At 37.7% G+C, this 24288-nt stretch overlaps 1 protein-coding gene across 1 annotated transcript in view; it reads left to right on the top strand.

Annotated features, from left to right (window-relative positions):
• CNTNAP2 (contactin associated protein 2) overlaps window positions 1-24288 on the top strand; it is a 1390705-nt gene that overhangs the window by 198335 nt on the left and 1168082 nt on the right. The window lies entirely within an intron of this gene.

Genomic DNA, 24288 nt, shown 5'->3' on the forward strand with positions numbered 1-24288 from the left:
CAGCTTTGTAGACTACAAACTAGTACTGAATGACAAAGCACATAATAACACAGAGGAAGAATTTGATTTATACAATGCCGGAAGGCAAGTCCAAATTTGTGAAACCCAATCCTCACACCGGGACATCAGATAGTCTGAAAAAACTTGACAGTCTTATGGATTTTATATCCTTTCTACTTCATGCGATCAACTTTTATGCCTATGGCTACCAGCAAGATGAGCTTACAAGAAATAGAAAGCTCATGGTCAGCTATTTATTGGCTTGTACTCCTGGCTTGTTTTACTGACTATGGAGTATTTGCCCTTTACACTCTTTGGCTATGATATCTTTGATGTATCCTGGGAAGAGAACATAACACTTCCAATTCTCTAGCAGTAAAATAGTGGGATGGTTTATGCATTTGCTCTCTAATGTTCTTTAATATCTGAAACATTAATCAAGCTTTGACATGTCTCTGGTGGTTCTTATATGGTATAATAAAGTATATTACATTTGGATGCAGTCACAACATATCAGACAAGGTCACTGAAAAACTTTACTGCTGAAGAGGAGGTTTTGGTTAAATATTCAGGTTCATCGAGCGAGTTATTTGTTGACCCTACTCAGTTCTATCGTATCACTACTTTATGGATATTATATTGATGTATTTGCTATTGTTGTCCAGGCCTTTCATGAGCTAAAAAGACAATTCGAGGTGGCAATTGAATGTCTATCACCATTTGGTTGTTTTTGTGTGAGATTATATTTCCCATTAACTTTTGCAATTCAATTCTTTTAAACATTCTCATTTTAACGCTTAAGTAAGGTTTCTTAGGAATGATGCATACATTTATTTTTCTAAATTTCATTTTTTTCATTACTTTTTCATAGTTGATGAAAATAACAACAGTTCTGTAATAACACGTACAACTTTATGGGCATGCTGAGTTTATAGAGTTTATAGGTGAGTTAGCATTTAGGAATTCCTTCAGCTAGCCATAGAGAAGAGCTGCAAGGAACTCTGTCTGTAGTCTGTACATTTCACAGACAGTCCATTGAATTTAATGCATATCAGTTTAACAACTAATGGTGGCGCTGTAGAGAATCGACTACATATTACAATATTACCCTGTTTTATACTGTACAATGCATTGATATGGTTTCCAGCAGTAGGGTGTCCTATGATCATCTTCATTTTACAGGGACCTTATAACAAAGACAGATTATCCAATGCGGGCAGTCAGTTTTAGTTCTTAATGTAACAATTAGTTTGGTGTTTATTAAAATTAGTTTGCATTCTTTACAATAAATAATTCTACATGTTACAGCCATGTATCACATGTAATAAGGACAAGGTTACTTTTATAACATTTAAACAATGTTCCATTACTAGCATAACCCATAACCTTAGTATCAGTGGGAACTGACTACTGTCTAAGTGATAGTTCTGAACAACCATTATTAAGAGAACTTTAAAGTGACCATATAATGAGATTGCGTTTCTGGTAGGGTTGAGCGATCGTGTTCGGAAAAGATCGGATTCCGATCGGTGATCGGGAAAATTTCACGATCACAATCGGAATTCCGAACATGATCTTTTTAGGTGGGATCGAGATCCCAGTACTCACCCACACTCTCCTAACCCACCCACACTCCCCTAATCTGGGAGGCAGGGAGCAGCGAGGCGAAGAAGAACGAGAACACCAGGCACCGGACCAGCCATCTCTGCAGGTAAGTGGACACCAGGGGTGACTAAGTAGCTAGAGTATTAAAAAAAAATCCTCTGGCTACTTAGTGATTAAAAAAAAAAATCACTACACAGTGTGGATTCTAATAATTAAAGCGTTCAATTGTTAGATTCCATGCTGTGTAGTGAATAGGATTGTTTTTAAAATCCGATCTCCGATTAGTAAAAAAAAATCCCATTGACTTGCATTGGGATTGGAATTGGGATCGAGATCGGGTATGAATGAAAAATGATCGGAAATTGGATTTCAAAATTGATCCTGAAAAGTCAAGATCGGCTCAACCCCAGTTTCTGGTCATAAGTGATCTTGTACAGTCATTGAAACTGTTGTTCAGTCTCTTAAGACTCATTTGTAGAAACAAAACATGGAGGTCCCATGCCAGCTTATACATTTGATAAAGGGGCATTTACAGTCCCGAAATGCATTATGTATGTGGCAATATATATAAAGTTGAGGTTCTTTGGTCCTTGTGGAATACATTGCCATCCTTCCCTATCCTGTGGAGGTATTCCAGCAGCTGCCTATGAAGATGTGTGTCAATTGTCTGCAATTTGAAGTGCTGTGACCTTATCACAACACCTTAAGGTGAACCTACACCTATATGGTACTATTTATACACGCCAGTGTTTCAGGTAATTTGGGGACCTGCTGGGGGTCATGTGATCTACCCATGCTTAATCTTCTGCACCGGGACAGAGTTATGACACCTGTATCTTTATCTGCGCTTTAACACCACTATCAACAGAAGCCCGTGAATAAGTTATGTGACCATTTTGGCAAATGCAGTGTCACCACTTTTACAGCTTAGTAGTACACAGGGTTATGCTATGTCTGTACTTATAAAGTGGCCAACCAATTCAGGTCATTTTCTTAAAGAATTTCACTAGTAAGTAGAAATGTCTAAATTCTAAGGACTCTGCCCTTACACAGTTAATTATATAATAAATTTGAGATTGGAAGCTAACAAGCATATTGAAATGTCTTGAAAAAAATCAGATTACTAGAAACAGAACCCTAATTATAGCATCAGGTTCACAAGGCAAAAAAACCTGATTGGTATAATTTATAACATGTACTGTGACTTCATTGGTATATTGGTACTACTATTGATTGATTCCATTGATTATATTAATGAGGCTGAGTCATAATGAGCCAATTGCACCTGTATTATAACTTGATATAATGACACTTTTTCCCTACTACTATGTGTAATAGTGCATAAATTTCTCCAACTTATCCATGCCATTCACACTTTTCTGCAGTGGATGCATCTATAAGCATAGCCCCAGGTTCTTGAGCCTGTAAATCTCCCGATCCTCTACTATAATAAATTCTCTTGCTCCCTTTTAATTATTTATATTTTACTTTAAGCCATTTTACCAATTTAAATAAGGTCAGTTTTATTGACTAAAGTAAGAAAGTATAAATCTGAAAAATCTTGATATTAGTTGCAGAAGTTCCTATTTTGCACCTAACAATCTGTAACGGAAAGAATTATGAACAAGGCTAATTAAAACATGAATTTTTAAAATGATTTTTTGCACAAAAACTATTGCTGAGAAAGGATAGTACTGCCAGGCTGTAATATTTCTTTGACTGATCCTCAAGATGGAAAATAGAAAAAGTCCACATTTAACCATTTCCTTCACATAGTTCATATTATTAGATTCATCCAAATTGCATTTGCATTGTCTTCATCAGTTTCACAGATGTTTAATGTAAAACAACAACAACAAAAAAAAAACAAAAAAAAACCCATGAACATTATAGAACAGATGGAGCCCGCCTTACCTGTCTTGGCTGGACATTTACAGACATGTGTAATACAATTTAAGGAACTTATCTAAAGACAAAATTAACTATTCTATTTGTACCTATCTGTGACTACTTAGCTATTAGGATCCTTAATCATATTAGAGATGTTATTTGTAGCAACATCTATATGTAAATATCAATGGGGATAAAGGACTCTATGCAGAGGTGTAACTAGAAAAGACTGAGATCTACCCACTCCCACATGGCATAGTGTCCTCTTTTCTGGCCCCAGCATGGTTTACCACCCCATTTACACACACTATAATGTCCCAAAGTAGCCTCAAGGCAGTATAATATCATATGGAGGCCCCTCCATATAGTACAGTCCTATGAAAAAGTTTGGGCACCCCTATTAATCTTAATCATTTTTAGTTCTAAATATTTTGGTGTTTGCAGCAGCCATTTCAGTTTGATATATCTAATAACTGATGGACACAGTACTATTTCAGGATTGAAATGAGGTTTATTGTACTAACAGAAAATGTGCAATATGCATTAAACCAAAATTTGACCGGTGCAAAAGTATGGGCACCCTTATCATTTTATTGATTTGAATACTCCTAACTACTTTTTACTGACTTACTGAAGCACAAAATTGTTTTTGTAACCTCACTGAGCTTTGAACTTCATAGCCAGATCTATCCAATCATGAGAAAAGGTATTTAAGGTGGCCAATTGCAAGTTGTTCTACTATTTGAATCTCCTCTGAAGAGTGGCATCATGGGCTACTTAAAACAACTCTCAAATGATCTGAAAACAAAGATTGTTCAACATAGTTGTTCAGGGGAAGGATACAAAAAGTTGTCTCAGAGATTGAACCTGTCAGTTTCCACTGTGAGGAACATAGTAAGGAAATGGAAGACCACAGGGACAGTTCTTGTTAAGCCAAGAAGTGGCAGGCCAAGAAAAATATCAGAAAGGCAGAGAAGAAGAATGGTGAGAACAGTCAAGGACAATCCACAGACCACCTCCAAAGAGCTGCAGCATCATCTTGCTGCAGATGGTGTCACTGTGCATCAGTCAGCAATACAGCGCACTTTGCACAAGGATAAGCTGTATGGGAGAGTGATGAGAAAGAAGCCGTTTCTGCACATACGCCACAAATAGAGTTGCCTGAGGTATGCAAAAGCACATTTGGAGAAGCCAACTTCATTTTGGAAACAAAGATTGAGTTGTTTGGTTATAAAAAAAAAGGCGTTATGCATGGCGTCCAAAAAGAAACAGCATTCCAAGAAAAACACATGCTACCCACTGTAAAATTTGGTGGAGGTTCCATCATGCTTTGGGGCTGTGTGGCCAATGCCGGCACCGGGAATCTTGTTAAAGTTGAGGGTCACATGGATTCCACTCAGTATCAGCAGATTCTTGAGAATAATGTTCAAGAATCAGTGACGAAGTTGAAGTTACGCCGGAGATGGATATGTCAGCAAGACAATAATCCAAAACAACGCTCCAAATCGACTCAGGCATTCATGCAGAGGAACAATTACAATGTTCTGGAATGGTCATCCCAGTCCCCAGACCTGAATATCATTGAACATCTGTCGGATGATTTGAAGCGGGCTGTCCATGCTCGGCCACCATCAAACTTAACTGAACTTGAATTGTTTTGTAAAGAAGAATGGTCCAAAATACCTTCATCCAGGATCCAGGAACTGATTAAAAGCTACAGGAAGCGACTAGAGGCTGTTATCTTTGCAAAAGGAGGATCTACTAAATATTAATGTCACTTTTCTGTTGAGGTGCCCATACTTTTGCACTGGTCAAATTTTGGTTTATTGCATAGTGCACATTTTCTGTTAGTACAATAAACCTCATTTCAATCCTGAAATAGTACTGTGTCCATCAGTTATTAGATATATCAAACTGAAATGGCTGCTGCAAACACCAAAATATTTAGAACTAAAAATGATTAAGATTAATAGGGGTGCCCAAACTTTTTCATAGGACTGTATGATATGCCATAGTGGTCTACCCCATTATACTGTGGTTTATCCCATTTTAACAGTATAATGTTACATAGTGGCCCGTACAGTGTTGCAAATATTGCAAAAATTTGGGGTTCGGCAGTACCTGAAATTTTGCGGGTACACCATCCATGAACTACAGTATTAGATCTATTATCTTTTTAGACCCCTGAGTAAAATAATGAGAGGCCTAGATAAGGTGACAAACATAAAAAACAGTGGTACTCACCTCTCTTAGGCCCCGGCGCACGTGCCTACTCTCTTTGACCCTGTTCGTTGATGTTACAGATGTGGGTTATGCTGGCACCATTATGCATTGTGACACCAGGATGAACCATGTGACATCTGTGATGTCACTAAAAGAGGCAGAAGTTAACAGGGAGTCACACCAGAGTCTAAGAGAGGTAGGTATCCCTAGTTTTTATGTTTGCTCACCACCTTTGGGCCTCCGAACATTATACTATGGAAACTGAAGAAACCCTAGAGTATAATAACACCAGTTTCAGTTTGCACATATTAAATCCAAATAGAACCAACAGCAGAACCTTATGAGATGAACACATACTCCTGCTGTGGGCTCACAGCCTTATTTATCACCCCTCTGGTTCCTGCTTACAGCTGCTTCCGCTTTCCTTCTGCCCTCCTGGGGGCCCTCTACCATATCATGTTGTAGTCAGCATCAGATGTGTAGATGTGGTTACTCTAGCAGGTAATCGCCTAAAAAAAAATGTAAAAAATCAAAGGGCAACACAATGGCTCAGTGGTTAGCACTGCAGCGCTGGAGTCCTGGGTTTTAATCCCACCAGGAAAAACATCTGCAAGAAGTTTGCATGTTCTCCCCATGTTTGCGTGGATTTCCTCCCATTCTACAAAGACATACTAATGGGAAATAAGAAAAACTTTATGCACTAATAAGTTGTCTTATGTGTTCAAAGTCTGACCATTTAGAATCTGACACAAGATATCTAGACTTATTCATTGGTTATCTTTTTTCTTTTTGGGGGGTAAGTCTATGGCTGAATGAAGGCTTCTGTTGAATTCTCTATCTGTGCACAGATCAAACCCCATTGATCAGAGTAGTTGTTAAATTTGAATTTTAGGAAAAAACAAAACATAAGGTTGACCAAAAGAAATGGGGGAACCGTTTATGAATTACAAGCAATATACTGTGTTGGGTCACTGGAGAGCATTATACTTTGTGTTGGGACACCAAGGAGCATTATACTATGTGTAGCTCTGAGGGTGCATTCAGCGTATTCAAAACTGCACTGGAAAATAGTTCATGCAGTTTTGGAATGGCTTTTGGCAAGATTTTCAAAATTTCAATGGCTTAGTTGTACATTGAAAAATTGCGCTTCAAAACTGTCTTTTTTTTTTTTTTTTTTGGTAAAAATTATTTCATATGGGTTTCCTCAGGAAAATTATTTTATAGCGGGTTCCTGAGTCTAAAAAAGTGGGAAACATTGTTCCAGACTATTTTGTCAAAATTAAAATGTTTCTACTATAAACAAATCCTGAAATTATCACTAGGTCCACTGGAAGAATATATAAATCTGTCTCCCATGATGTTAATATAGGGAGACAGTGCCTCAGTCATGCAGCCCACTAGGGGGCATTCCCTTTAACATCATGCCCAACCTTCCCAAAGGCCTTTGCTGCAATGAAGTGGCCGCTCAGCCGAGGACAGCTGTTTCGATCTGTTTGGATCTCTTCAGCCCAGCACAGAGAAGACTAACTTGGCAGAGGTGAGAGGCTTCTAGACCAGGTTAAGAGGATATTGTCACTCCTTAGGGAGAGACCACCATATAGGTATGTGGAGACTTATTAAGCCATTTGTGCTCCACTGTGAGGGATCATGGGAAGAATATGTATATCTGTCTCCCATGACGTTAATATAGGGAGACATTACTGAGGCACTGTCTCCCTATATTAACATCATAGGAGACAGATTTACATATTCTTCCCATGATCCCTCACAGTGGAGCGCAAATGGCTTATTAAGTCTCCACACACCTATATGGTGGTCTCTCCCTAAGGAGTGACAATATCCCCTTAACTAGGTCCACTGATGATTGTTCTGAAAATGCTGTCATTATAGTATTATGTAGTTTGTGACTTTCAAAACATTAACTAATAAATAAATACATTAGTTAATTGATTAATTAATTCTAAATATTTGAAAGAGAATGAATTATTTATCTATTGTAAACCTCACTGATGAATTAAGGTTAATATGGTTAATATGTATTTGACAGTAAGGCTGTAAATTTCAACCTCAAGATTGTGGTATGTTCTCCCAATGTCATTTCCAGGGAGAGAACAATGCTATCACCTGGATCATGCGGTAGTACATGCTATTCTTCTGTGTTTTGCAAAAAGCTTTTTCCTAATATACAATATGTTGGTTTTCATATTTTACTGAGAAATTGATTTTATCCAACAGCCCTGAGTAGCAACTCAGTCAAAAAGAAACATGTAGGCAGAAGATGTTCTTTTCAGAATGCAATACAAAAGAAACAGCAAGTGCTAAATGTATTAACTAATACACAGGAGATGTGCAGATTATAATCCGCCTACTGGTAAATGTAAGTCACTGCTGATCTAAATATAAGAAACTAAATTATAAATATCAATAAATGATTATATTTATCTATTCATTCTGTCATTGATTAAATATACTTCAAAACAAATAACTTTTTATCCAAATGTGGAACGTATGTACTAAATTAATGTGTAATGGAAATCATTGCGTTTGCATTGTTCAGGATCAGGACTGACATCAAATAATTAAAACACAGTAGAATTCTGCTATATAGATAAATACTAGGATTCCTTTTTGTAACATATCTAATATATTCCACTGCTAGTTCAGTGCTTTTAGCTGTATTGATCATGGCTCGAATATTTATTTTTAACCCCTTCCCGCCGTGGGAATTTTTCAATTTTCGTTTTCCATTTTTGAGTTCTCCCCCTTGCAAAGCCCACAACTTTTTTATTTTTCCGCTCTCAGAGCCATATGAGATCTTAATGTTTGCGGGACAAATTGTTCTTCATGATAGTACTATTAATTACTCTGTACGAGGTACTGGGAAGCTGGAAAAAAATTCGGGATGGATGTGAAGAAAAAGTGCATTTGTGCGAATTTCTTACGGGGTTCGTTTTTATGGCTAAAATGACATGTCACCTGTATTCTATGTTTCAGTACAATTACAAGTATACCACAGTTATATGGTTTTATTTACATTATATCCCCTTAACAAAAATCCAACACTGTGCCAAGAATTTTTTTTTCCGAAAAGTCGCCATATTCTGACACGTAACTTTTTATTCTTCTGTGTACTGGGTTGTATAGGGCGTCTTCTTTGCAGTGTCAGGTGTAATTTTTATTTCTACCATTTTAGGGACTCGTTATTGCTTTGATCACTTTTTATTCAAATTTTTATAAGAGGCAAAACAGTGAAAAAACGGCAGTTGGGTGCTTTTGACTTTTTAACATTATGATGATTACTGTATGGGAAAAATATTTTTATAGATTTGTATACCAGACATTTTTGGACACAGGGATACCTAATGTGTATGTGTTCGACAATATTTAAGTACTTATAGATGTGTTCTAGGGAAAGGGGGGTGATTTCAATTTTTAATAATTTTTAATTTTTTTTTAGATATTTTTTCCCTTTTTTTTTTTTTTTTTTAATCTATTAAACCCCCTAGGGGTCTTTAACACCCAGGGGGTCTGATAACTAATGCAATGCATTACAATGCTAATACATTGCAAAAATCCAGCCAGCTGCTTCCATTCATTTCTATGGGAGCGTGCTGTTCGGAACGGCTGATCCGAACAGTGTTCGCTCATCTCTATTCATAAGGAGTTTTGGACGAACATTTGTACTTCTCAGGTGCTCACATGACAGAGTGGTCATGTGTAATTACAATATATACAGAAAGCTACTAGATGATATATTCAGAAAAGATTGGTTACAAGGCAGAACCAACAACAAATATTCATCCATTTTCATTAGGATGAAATTGCAAAATTTGGGAATAGTGATGGGCAAATGCTACTGTTGCCTCTTGTTTACCAATTGTGCCTCTACTGTAGATATTATTACAAACTATCATTCAGCCCCATAAAACAACTGTAACTAAAACCCAATTATCAGTTTTCATTGTACTAAGTCTGGAAATAGGTTTCCTTAATAAGCAATTTTCCTGTAGACAACTAAGCCAATAAACAAATGTTACAGATTGCTTATATCTAACCAAAAAGAATTCATTGTAAATAACTCCTATTAGGCATATATGGTGACAGGTACAGTACTTATTAATACATCACATTTTCAGAAAATATGGCCGCAGTAACCAAAAGTTTGCCCTACTTTCATATAGGACTCATCAATTTCCACTTGCCGTCTAGAGCAATTTAAGTAAAACTTCTTCTCTTATGAAGATCAAGCATTCAGGATAAAATATATATCTTATGCAATTTCAAAGTTTTCCACTTCCTATCCCTTTATCTTTTTAATGCAAACCAATGGAGGTGAAAAGTGATATTGTGAACTGTTTTGAAGCTTATTAAGGGTTGTTCCATAATATAATGAGATATCCCTCATCTAATTTATCATCAGCATTGCCAAATCCTTGGAGCATATGACTGGATAATGCAAATTGAATTTCTGTCTCATTGAGCATTACAGAGAAAATCTAACACGTGTCTTCAAGGGCAGCTCTTGTAGTATCTAATGGTTTTACCCCATACAAATTTTTATTGAATATTTGACATTTATTACATAGAAAGCCAAATTAACCCTAGCTGTAATGAACTTGCAATTCGTTGACCTCGTACCGCAAGGTATGATTAGATATTATTAATAAAATAATGTATTTTCCTTTGCGCCATTATGTTCTTTAGAATTGTAACTTTAATATTATTATTAGAAATGAGCAAATCTTTAAAAATTCTATTATGCATTCGGACTTCGAGTGAATCAATTTTACTTACCATGTATCCTAAACCTGTTTAAAATTGACTCTATTTCTAATTTTCATTATTGTGGTACATGAAATCCTTGGGTACACTATGAAATAAATTGAAGACAATAAATTTACACTAACATATACTGTACTGACAAATATAATGGCATACAATGTAAGTAGTAATACACCATTAAATATACAATCACACTGTAGAAACATTAAGAGCAATAAACAGTTTTTAACATTGTTCATTGATATTACTTTATTAAATATAAAAATATTATACTAAATATAGTTAGATCTTAGTGTTTTCTTGTAATCAAGTTCTAATCTAAGATCTTGATATCAAGATGTTTAAAGTTTATTTACATCTTGTTTTCCATAGGACACCTACATTTCAACAGTTTGATAAACTAATTGAGTTATCACATGGTTCTTTCCAGTCAAAACAATATGATTTACTAAGCAAAACATTATATTATTGTGTCAGAATAAATTTACATAGTCATTCAAGTACAATAGTACAGTTTCAGACACCTACAGACAGTAATGAAAAAGGTGCAGAGCCAAAATATCAGGTTTACATTTTTTTTTTTATGTAAATTACTGGTGTATATGAGTTGGCATGAGAAAGAAAGGTGTATAACACTCTTAGAGAATAGCCCCAGATATATGAGAACGACATTATTTTTTGCTCTTTTTGGCTCCACTGCATACTCATCTTATAACAGTCACGGGCGTCTGTCACGTAATAATTAGAGATGAGCAAACAGTAAAATGTTCGAGATTTGATATTCGTTTCAAGTAGCCCCTCAATATTCAACTACTCGAATCGAATATCGAACCCTATTATAGTCTATGGGAGGAAAATGCTCGTTTTAGGGGTAGGCAATGTTCGATCAAATTATACTTACCAAGTTCATGAGTGAGGGTCGGGTTGGATCCTCCGAGAAGTCTTCTCCTTGCAGCATCCCCACGGCATCTTCCGGCTCTGAATTCACTCTGCCAGGCATCGGGCCTGGGCAGAGCCGACTGCGCATATCCGCACTACAAGCGGGCATGCGCAGTCGGCTCTGCCCAGGCCCGATGCCTGGCAGAGTGAATTCAGAGCCGGAAGATGCCACGGGGAAGCTGCACGGAGAAGACTTCTAAAGGTAAGAGAAGAACCAGCGTTGATTGGCCGACTGTATAGCATTCAGCCAATCAATGCTGGTTCTGCATCGAACTTTTCCATTCGAATAGCGAGCAGTACTCAATCGAGTACGAGTATTTTGAATACCGTAGTATTCGATCGAATACCTACTCGATCGAATACTACTCGCTCATCTCTAGTAATAATCTGTTAACTTGCTGCCGCTTCATATCTAACCACAGAACACTGCAAAAGCCGTCGAAAATTTATTGACAGGGTCGAGTTAACCCTCTGTTTCACAGTGTTGTTAACTCATTAAATATTAAATATTGGATAATTGGAAAGGGATTAGAATACAGATTGTTGTTGTAGGTCACAAAATGTGATATACCAGCGATCAACTTATTAACCCCCTAACAGTCACATTAAAATTAGAAAAACCCTTCTGAACATATCACCATTTTTATTGCAAATTGTTAATTTATGTCAACGGTAAATATGGTACATATCATTGGTGCCTTAAAGGGGTGCTCTTTAGTGCTAATGGAGCCTACGGAAGAACAGAATGGAAAGTAAGATAAGGAGATAGGAGTGATCTGTACTGCAGCAGTGCAAGTAATTTAGCCCTTACCTTCTCTTATGCACATGCACCAATATGGATGCAATAGTGGAGGTAAGGGTTAATCACATACACACGCTCATATGTGTGTACATGAGGAGTAACAGTACATGTGGCCATTAAATGACTTGTATTCTCATTTATAGAAGTTTTTCCCCTGCAGGTTCCCTCTTGATTCTGAGATTCCCTCACATAGTGAGTGGAGACTAGCTTCTATGATGTCTCCCATACCCTGCACACAGGAAGTAGAGGAGAGTCTGCACATATCACTTTCTCCTGGAAATAAGAGAAGTACTAAGTAGTATAGATGTGAATAAAACCTTTGGGATAAACTATAGTATAAACTTGCTATATAATTGTGCTGGCAAGTTTCTCCAGCTGTCTGCATGTATATTTTGCTTTTTTTTTTCATGCAACTCATACTCCTCCCTCTGTATAGACTTCAATGGGCAGCTGTAATCTGATGCTTCAATGAGCTTTAGTCTGTCTTGGAAGACCATGATGGAATTCAGCTTTCAGAGTGAATGTCAGTTTAGCAGAGAGTAGAGGAAAAAGAGCAGCGTCAACTAAGTAGAGAAAGAAGCATTTTTCTTTATTAAGATATGCCATTTTCCTAAGTTTTTTTTTACTATTGCCTTGTATTACTGATTTACGCAAAGTTAACTGAAAGGTCAGTAACCATTTAGTCTCAAAAGTATTTATTAAATTACAACAAGAGGGAAATATATAGCAAATTACATGTTATATGAAACTTAGCCATTCATTGACAAAAGAAGGTACTAGACATCAAAAACCAGTTCCATACATCATAAGGTAGCATACAAAAAGAACAAAATGCAAAAGTTAAAACAGCAAAACAGAAAAATATAAAAAAACAGCCTGAGTCAGGAGAAAAGATGGAGGGAGACGTAGCGTTATAGTGGGTTACTGCGGTAAAGTATGACCATCACAGATCCTTGAGGGGGGAAGAGAGGTTGGGGATGGAGATCACCTCTGTAGGATGTTGTCTCAGCCATTAAGTTATATAAATTTGTTGTAAAGTGTACAAGCACAACTTTGTTACTTATATTGGATCAGCTTTCATATGCATTGGCTGTAAGCTGTAAAATTTAATCAAAGTCATTTTATTAAAATTTAAAAAGTTATATTTACTGTATGGCAAAGTGCAACAGACAGAAACTGATACTTATGACATGGAGAAACAGTTCACACAAATTCAATTAATTTTCTTGACAATTGATTCAGTATTTTTCTCATCATAAAAACATTTTGTGGTGTTGATGGATATCTTTTGGGCTTCTCAACATAATACAGTTTCACCGCTACTCTAAAATATGTTCTTGTACGTGCTTAAAATGAAGCTGTAGGAGAAATGCGATATAGCGGAGCCAATGTCAATCTCAAAACAGAGGTATAAGAAATGTACAACTCAAAGTAAGAATTACTGGGCATCTATAGCCTAAAAATAAACTTCTTTTATAAATACATAATGTACAAGTCCCACAATATACTGCACATTAAAGGGTTATTTTTCAATCTTATAAACTGATGATATATCGCAAAAACATGCCATCAGGTTATCATAGGTTATGTTCCAACCAATGCAACCCTTACTCATTCTAAGAATGAACCTAACCACTTGTATATTACTTCATCTCCTTTTAACCCTTATGTGATACAGACATTCTTCATTTTTGTGTTTTCGTTTTCAACTCCCTGTATTCCAAAAGCCATAACTTTATCATTTTTCCATTTACAAAGTCATGAGGGCTTTATATTTCTGTCACATGATGCACTTAAAAATGGTACCATTTATTATTTTGTACAATGTACTGGGAAGTGGGAAAAAATTCAGAATAAGGTGTATTGAAAAAAAATACAGTACGGCCATTTTCTTACATGTTTTGTTTTTTCTTATGGGTCTTGTTTTTACGGATTCCTCTCTGTAGTAAAAATGCTATGTCAGCTTCATTCTCTGGGTTGGTACAGTCACGGTGATACCAAATTTCTATAGATTTTTTGTTTTAATAATTTTACAAAAATTCTAAATTTTGAAAGAAACAGTAATTTCTTTGAATCACCATATTCTGACACTTGTAACTATCTAAAGTGTTTTTTCTTTTTTTGTAGGACAATAAGTTGTTTATATTCATACCATGTTGGGGAATGTATGATGTTTTGATCACTTTTTATTCCATTTTTTTTTTTTTTTAAAGAAAGCAAATTTGCAAAAAACCACCAAATCAGCAATTTCCTTTTTTTTTTCTCTCCTGCTGTGACCATTTACTGTATTGGTAAAAAAAATTTATATTTTAATAGTTTGGGCATTTTCAGACTCAGGGATGCCTAATGTGAATATATTTACTTTTATTTGTTTATATTTATATGGGTACTAGGGAAAGTGGGTGATGTAAACCTATAGGCTTTTTTTAATCATTATCTATCTCTGATATTTTATTATAAAAAAGTAATTTTACATTTTCACATTGCAATGTCAATGAATTCTGTGAAACAGCTGTGGGGTCTTGTGCTTGTTAAATTCCCTGAGGGATATAATTTCAGTTTTGGGGGTACTTGTACTTCAAGGGCTCTACAAATGTGACATAGCACCAAAAAACTGTTCCAGAAAAGTCATCCGCTCAAAAGCTAAATAGCGCTCTTTCTTGCAAATCTGCAAAATTGCTGTTACACTTGTAAGCCTTCTAATGCCCAAAATAAATTGAAAGACGATTAAAAGATAATGCCAACATATATAATGTGCATTAACTTATTTGGATGGTTTGACTTATTATCTGAAAAGCAGAGCATTTCAGATTTTGGGAAATTGAGAATTTTTCTAAATTTTTACCAAATTTCTTATTTTTTTCATAAATAAATGCAAAAAAATATAAACTATTAATCCAACAATGAAGTACAAGGTGTAAAGAAAAAAATCTTAAAATCACTTTGATATTTTAAAGCCTTCCCAAGTTATTACCATGTAAAGTAACACCTAAAGGTGTTCCTAGACCGTGTCTTTGAGGGGTTAAGCAATTATGAGGACCTGATTTTGGCTTCTGTTTTAGTCAAAGTTTTTTTTTTAACTTATTCTTTTTTGTAAATAAAGAAACAAATTAAGTGAAATTGATTTATCCTGTGCCGTATAAAGAAACTTGCTTAGTAGAGATGAGCGAACAGTGTTCTATCGAACACATGTTCGATCGGATATCAGGGTGTTCGCCATGTTCGAATCGAATCGAACACCACGTGGTAAAGTGCGCCAAAATTCGATTCCCCTCCCACCTTCCCTGGCGCCTTTTTTGCACCAATAACAGCGCAGGGGAGGTGGGACAGGAACTACGACACTGGGGGCATTGAAAAAAATTGGAAAAAGTCATTGGCTGCCGAAATCAGGTGACCTCCATTTTAGACGAATAGTGGATTTCAAATCCGGGTCATATGAGAATGTGAACTTTGTGACTATGAGACAGGGATAGCTGTACAGGCAGGGATAGCTAGGGATAACCTTTATTTAGGGGGGAATGTTATTAAAAATAACTTTTTGGGGCTCTATCGGGTGTGTAATTGTGATTTTTGTGAGATAAACTTTTTCCCATAGGGATGCATTGGCCAGCGCTGATTGGCCGAATTCCGTACTCTGGCCAATCAGTGCTGGCCAATGCATTCTATTAGCTTGATGAAGCAGAGTGTGCACAAGGGTTCAAGCGCACCCTCGGCTCTGATGTAGCAGAGCCGAGGCTGCACAAGGGTTCAAGCGCACCCTCGGCTCTGATGTAGGAGAGCCGAGGGTGCACTTGAACCCTTGTGCACCCTCAGCTCTGCTACATCAGAGCCGAGGGTGCGCTTGAACCCTTGTGCACACTCTGCTTCATCAAGCTAATAGAATGCATTGGCCAGCGCTGATTGGCCAATGTATTCTATTAGCCTGATGAAGTAGAGCTGAATGTGTGTGCTAAGCACACACATTCAGCTCTACTTCATCGGGCTAATAGAATGCATTGGCCAGCGCTGATTGGCCAGAGTACGGAACTCGACCAATCAGCGCTGGCTCTGCTGGAGGAGGCGGAGTCTAAGATCGCTCCACACCAGTCTCCATTCAGGTCCGACCTTAGACTCCGCCTCCTCCGGCAGAGCCAGCGCTGATTGGCCGAAGGCTGGCCAATGCATTCCTATGCGAATGCAGAGACTTAGCAGTGCTGAGTCAGTTTTGCTCAACTACACATCTGATGCACACTCGGCACTGCTACATCAGATGTAGCAATCTGATGTAGCAGAGCCGAGGGTGCACTAGAACCCCTGTGCAAACTCAGTTCACGCTAATAGAATGCATTGGCCAGCGCTGATTGGCCAATGCATTCTATTAGCCCGATGAAGTAGAGCTGAATGTGTGTGCTAAGCACACACATTCAGCACTGCTTCATCACGCCAATACAATGCATTAGCCAGTGCTGATTGGCCAGAGTACGGAATTCGGCCAATCAGCGCTGGCTCTGCTGGAGGAGGCGGAGTCTAAGATCGCTCCACACCAGTCTCCATTCAGGTCCGACCTTAGACTCCGCCTCCTCCAGCAGAGCCAGCGCTGATTGGCCGAATTCCGTACTCTGGCCAATCAGCACTGGCTAATGCATTGTATTGGCTTGATGAAGCAGTGCTGAATGTGTGTGCTTAGCACACACATTCAGCTCTACTTCATCGGGCTAATAGAATGCATTGGCCAGCGCTGATTGGCCGAATTCCGTACTCTGGCCAATCAGCACTGGCTAATGCATTGTATTGGCTTGATGAAGCAGTGCTGAATGTGTGTGCTTAGCACACACATTCAGCTCTACTTCATCGGGCTAATAGAATGCATTGGCCAATCAGCGCTGGCCAATGCATTCTATTAGCGTGAACTGAGTTTGCACAGGGGTTCTAGTGCACCCTCGGCTCTGCTACATCAGATTGCTACATCTGATGTAGCAGTGCCGAGTGTGCATCAGATGTGTAGTTGAGCAAAACTGACTCAGCACTGCTAAGTCTGCATTCGCATAGGAATGCATTGGCCAGCCTTCGGCCAATCAGCGCTGGCTCTGCCGGAGGAGGCGGAGTCTAAGGTCGGACCTGAATGGAGACTGGTGTGGAGCGATCTTAGACTCCGCCTCCTCCAGCAGAGCCAGCGCTGATTGGCCGAATTCCGTACTCTGGCCAATCAGCACTGGCTAATGCATTGTATTGGCTTGATGAAGCAGTGCTGAATGTGTGTGCTTAGCACACACATTCAGCTCTACTTCATCGGGCTAATAGAATGCATTGGCCAATCAGCGCTGGCCAATGCATTCTATTAGCGTGAACTGAGTTTGCACAGGGGTTCTAGTGCACCCTCGGCTCTGCTACATCAGATTGCTACATCTGATGTAGCAGTGCCGAGTGTGCATCAGATGTGTAGTTGAGCAAAACTGACTCAGCACTGCTAAGTCTGCATTCGCATAGGAATGCATTGGCCAGCCTTCGGCCAATCAGCGCTGGCTCTGCCGGAGGAGGCGGAGTCTAAGGTCGGACCTGAATGGAGACTGGTGTGGAGCTATCTTAGACTCCGCCTCCTCCAGCAGAGCCAGCGCTGATTGGTCGAGTTCCGTACTCTGGCCAATCAGCACTGGCCAATGCATTTCTATGGGGAAAAGTTAGCTTGCGAAAATCGCAAACTGACAGGGATTTCCATGAAATAAAGTGACTTTTATGCCCCCAGACATGCTTCCCCTGCTGTCCCAGTGTCATTCCAGGGTGTTGGTATCATTTCCTGGGGTGTCATAGTGGACTTGGTGACCCTCCAGACACGAATTTGGGTTTCCCCCTTAACGAGTTTATGTTCCCCATAGACTATAATGGGGTTCGAAACCCATTCGAACACTCGAACAGTGAGCGGCTGTTCGAATCGAATTTCGAACCTCGAACATTTTAGTGTTCGCTCATCTCTATTGCTTAGTAGTTTTTAGCGCAACTGTAAAAAGCTGTAAAATCGATTGTAGGGCTAAAACTTAGTACAACATTTTTTTTTTTGTTTCTTTGATTTGTTTTCTGTTTTGCAACTCCCAAGCTAGAGGCCCATCATATTAAGTAATTACGTTCATTAGGACTATTTGCAATGGTCCCAAAAAACTTATCACCAAGATATATCCAATAATTAGGGTTGAGCGATTGGGATCAGAAAAGATCGGATTCCGATCAGTGATTGAGTAAATTTCATGATCCCGATTGGTATTCCGACCCAATATTTTCCAGCGGGATCAAGATTGGAGGTTATCTCAAGATCGGCTCAACCCCAAAAGTGACTTTTCCCATAGAGAAGCATTGACTAGGGTTGAAGATCAGGATCGGAAAAGATAAGATTCCGATCGGTGATCGAGCAAATTTCACGATCGAGATCGGGTGGAAAATGATCGGAAATCGGATTTTAAAATTGATCTTGAAATCTCAAGATCGGCTCAACCCTACCAATAGCACAACTTAAAAATTTCTTACTATACATCAGCCATATCACGAAATATGATAAAAATTGTATATGACAATTGGCTACAATTACTACCATAGCAGCTTGTGTTTAGGTTTATATTGATAGATATATATACTGGCTGATATGGCTTTCTGCGGTATTAGGGGAGGCTCATATACTGGCTAATTGGGCTGTTATATCATACGTTTATTCCCTGATGAACTCTGGATGGAGCAGGGGGAAAGATGTGAATTTATATATTTATCTGTGTGTTTTTCATATTTCTGAGTTTTGCACCTTTATGTTGGAGTTCACCTATATTAATTTTTGCCTATCTTTTGTTTGTGTTGCGAGAGGTTTTATATGTATTAAATTAAAAGTGATGTTAATGAGTTTTTTGTGGTTTTCTGAGATTTCTGATTTTTTTTCTGCCCTTTGACATTATTGTACTTGCTGGCATTATCTTTCTTGAAATTGACCAGCATTGTGGTTATGTATTGGGAGGAAGAGTTTGCCACTTGTTCTGTGCATTGTTAGTTTGATCTTGAAAGAGCTCTCTTCCAGTGTAGTAGAGTTTAACAACTGCAACTATTTGTTTTCCAGCAGACTGCCGTAGATTTCCATGCAAAAAATAACTCGGTCTAATAAGTGGGGAAGAAAACACATTTTTCGCAATAAGATATATTAGTTTCTTATTTTTAAAGGGATTGGCCACTTTCAGACCAATATTGAGAAACAAATGTTATTGTTTATAATAATATATAATAAATGTAATAATAAAAAATTGTACAATTTTCCAATATACTTTCTAGATCAGTTTCTCATAGTTTGATTGATCTCTGCTTGCTGTCATTCATTCCGATTACCTCTAGTGGATGAAATTCATGATCATAAACCATAAATCACATGACCTTGGTGAGAATTGTATCCACTAGAAGTAACAGAATGAATGACAGCAAGCAAGCTATGAGAAATTGATACAGAAAGTATATTGGAAAGTTGTATAACTTTTTATTATACAAACGTATAATATATAACATTTGTCTCTCAATATTGGTCTGATAGTGGCCAACTCCATTAAATCCTGACCAACAGATAAAGTTATAACAATATGACAAAAAATGAAGAGAAAAAATATTGCTGTGTCCTTACTGGAGATGGATGAAACTTTGAAAATTCCATTTGACTTGGATTTGTTCAGATAGAACCGGATGTAAAATTATTATAATAGGCGGAGGCCCAGGGGAGGCGTAAAGAAATAATTATGATTTATACTCAGCTTTTCTCACCTTTTCTCAGACTCTTCATGGCGACCAGTACTCTCTCTTGGACTCTTCGGGCCTCTCCCAGACTCCTGGGTGATGTCAAGTGCCTGGAATCATCACTGAGGACTGTGATAGTGATATTATTATTAGAGATGAGCGAGTAGTATTCGATCGAGTAGGTATTCAATCGAATACGACGGTATTTGAAATACTCGTACTCGATCGAGTACCACTCGCTATTCGAATGGAAAAATTTGATGTAGAACCAGCATTGATTGGCCGAATGCTATACAGTCAGCCAAACAACGCTGGTTCTTCTCCTACCTTTAGAAGTCTTCTCCGTGCAGCGTCCCTGCAGTGTCTTCCGGCTCTGAATTCACTCTGCCAGGCATTGGACCTGGGCAGAGCCGACTGCGCATACCCGCGCTACAAGAAAATGGCCGCTTTGACTGTAAGCTGCCATTTTCTTGTAGTGCGGGCATGCACGGAGAAGACTTCTCGGAGAATCCAGCCTGACCCTCACTCGTGGACTTGGTAAGTTCAATTTGATCGAATGTTGCCTACCCCTGAAACGAGCATTTTCCCCCATAGAGTATAATAGGATTCGATATTCGATTCGAGTAGTCAAATATTGAGGGGCTACTCGAAATGAATATCGAATATCGAACATTTTACTGTTCGCTCATCTCGTAGTAGTAGTAGTAGTAGCAGCAGCAGCAGCAACAGCAGCAGCAGCAGCAGCAGCAGCCATAATTTTTACAGCAACATTTTTGAAATGTTCGGGACAAGAGATAAGCAATATGTGGACATTGCATTTAAATACTATTTTCAGGTCACGGTGATGTACTTAAAGTTGACTGTCATTTCAAGTGATCATAGTGCTTTGGATTCATGAATATTTATTTATCCCCTGGTGTTTCTATTGCAGGGGAAATCATATAGGAGGTAATTAGAGTGATTTAGAGAAAGAAGTAAACCGGTTGAAAATCTGCAAGACAATATTTAAGCTCTTATGAGTGTATAGGGATGTAAGCAAAATCAGAGTAATTACTCTATTCTGAAATGTCTGCAGTTCTCCTAAATGGTCTAAGAGAATAATGCTTTAAGTGATCTAATGCTCATCTGCGCTGGCAGCTTAATACTTGCATAAAAATGAACACTTTGTCCTTTTCATCTAAGCTATATTACCCTGGTTTTTTCCCCTCAGATTTAGAAGCCCTATGAGATACTGACATGTTTGACAATTTATGGTAATGAAATATGAAGTAAATATCAATAAAAGCTTAAAGTAAATGTAAGGGACAGAGAATGAATGTGCAACTGCTTCACGTATATACAGTATATGTGAAAAAAAATATATATATATATATATATATATATATATATATATATATATATAACAATCTGGTCTTCCAGCAAGTTGTATGAATGGAAATAAACTAAAATGAACTAAAATGATCTCTTATTTGAGCCACGTAAAAATGAATATAGTGCTGTGCATTATAGATATTTGTACGGTAGGTCAACTTACTCTATGGCATAAATTAGCAACTGTCATCCAAAGTTGGAATTGTGAGAATATTCCTCTGACATGGCTCATATACTATGTAGCATAGAGATTAAATATGTATCATAGAGGACCAGAACATTCTGACATTTCAAGTGTTCCCCGAGCTCTCGGTTACTGTACTATATAGAAGTGTCAATATGCTACTCAACACTGTAGATGGAAGGTTTATAACTTATCCTCTCAGAAATGAAGAAACTTCAGATATACTTACTTAGTTACGAACAAAATAAGCCAAAATATATTTATGCGTGTACCAAACTTTCTTTCTCCTTTAAAGCAAAGTTTAGATAACAATCCAAAGAGAAATAATTCTGATAAAATATTAAAATTTTTCCACTCCAAACCAGAGCTGAGTTTTTCTCAGAGAATCACAGCCATTGTCTATCGTGGTAACATAGATTATGGCACATTTATTTATTGCCACCTTTGTTTTCTTTTCATGCCGACAAGCCTTGTATTTCTTCCGTACCGTTTCCAAGTCACCTCCAGCCTCTGTTAAAGTATCAAAAAGTTTTTTCTCCATCTAGCTCTTTGTATGATGTTGGAGCCACAGAGAGGTAAATTTCATCATGTTCGCTGCTCTTTGTCACAATGATTCTTTTCTTCAGACGCATTTATCCTTGTTTTATCTCAACAAAATCAATTGAATAACACTCGCACAGAATTCTGCTTATTGTCTAAATGTGTCTTCAGCTACAAAAGGCTTTTGCATTCCATCCATAATATTGGCAGGTTGCTTTCCATTTACAGCACGGAGCTGTGATTTTTGTTGTAGTTGTAATTGTGTGTTGTGTGATTTGTACCCATATAATAGCTGTAATCAATGTTCTGTTTATTAGTCTAATACTATATGAGAATGGGAATTAAGTTGTGTAACTCATTTATTTTTGCTTTGTACTGCATTAAAACTAAAACAATGCGCTTAATAATAATGAAGTTTATTGCGCTAGCAACAGAAGAGAACCGACATATCACCCTGACAGATACAATGAACAGACCTGTATAATTATCTAGAGTATGAACAGACCTGTACACCTATCTACAGTATGAACAGACCTGTACACCTATCTACAGTATGAACAGACCTGTACACCTATCTACAGTATGAACAGACCTGTACACTTATCTACAGTATGAACAGACCTGTATACCTATCTACAGTATGAACAGACCTCTACATCTATCTACAGTATGAACAGACCTGTGCACCTAAGACCTGTACACCTATCTACAGTAGGAACTGGCTTGTATACCTGTCTACAGTATGAACAGACCTGTATACCTATCTACAGTATAAACAGACCTGTACACCTATCTAAAGCAAGAACAGACCTGTACACCTATCTACAGTATGAACAGACCTGTATACCTATCTACAGTATGAAAAGGCCTGTACGCTTACCTACAGTATGAACAGACCAGTATACCTATCTATAGTATGAACAGACCTGTACACCTATCTACAGTACAAACAGACCTGTACACCTATCTACAGTATGAACAGGCCTGTACGCTTACCTACAGTATGAACAGACCTGTATACCTATCTACAGTATGAACAGACCTGTACACCTATCTAAAGCAAGAACAGACCTGTACACCTATCTACAGTATGAACAGACCTGTATACCTATCTACAGTATGAACAGGCCTGTACACCTATCTACAGTATGAACAGACCTGTATACCTATCTACAATATGAACAGACCTGTATACCTATCTACAGTGTGAACAGGCCTGTACGCTTACCTACAGTATGAACAGACCTGTATACCTATCTATAGTATGAACAGACCTGTACATTTATCTACAGTACAAACAGACCTGTACACCTATCTAAAGCAAGAACAGACCTGTACACCTATCTACAGTATGAACAGGCCTGTACACTTACCTACAGTATGAACAGACCTGTATACCTATCTATAGTATGAACAGACCTGTACATTTATCTACAGTACAAACAGACCTGTACACCTATCTAAAGCAAGAACAGACCTGTATACCTATCTACAGTATGAACAGGCCTGTACACTTACCTACAGTATGAACAGACCTGTATACCTATCTATAGTATGAACAGACCTGTACATTTATCTACAGTACAAACAGACCTGTACACCTATCTAAAGCAAGAACAGACCTGTACACCTATCTACAGTATGAACAGACCTGTATACCTATCTACAGTATGAACAGACCTGTATACCCATGCATGCAGTTATAACTGAGTCTGACACAAAAGTGAGCTCATCTTAATATATTACAATACCGGCTTTATCTTGTTCATTATAGTTCACTGACACAATGATTCCCTGGTAGCTAACACATGATATTCAGATCAAAGGTGTTAAGGTATTCACTGAAAATTGATATCATCAAATCTATTTTTATTTTTGGAAAGGAAAGAAAAGATGACAAATATTTCTCACAGGCTGCTTAAATTTATGTTCACGCAGAAAAGGATTTTTTTTAATTGCAGTATGCACCTCTTCATGGAAAAAATCATTTTCTACCTGGAAATATTCAATGCAGATCAGCTACTGAATTTCTGTAATGTCATTTTTTTGTCATTTAACCTTTCATGTAAACACTTATATAATGTAACTTCTAGTTCAGAGCTCAATAGTCATTACCTATGATGCATGCTACTCCCCTAGTTCTCTGTATGTTCTAGTATATGTACCCATGTCTGTAACTTTCTTCCATCTGTCCTACAAGCTGTGATTTCAGTTAGAAAATACA

The sequence above is a fragment of the Leptodactylus fuscus genome, chromosome 4 (genome assembly GCF_031893055.1).
Source record: "Leptodactylus fuscus isolate aLepFus1 chromosome 4, aLepFus1.hap2, whole genome shotgun sequence".
Classification (NCBI taxonomy): domain Eukaryota; kingdom Metazoa; phylum Chordata; class Amphibia; order Anura; family Leptodactylidae; genus Leptodactylus; species Leptodactylus fuscus.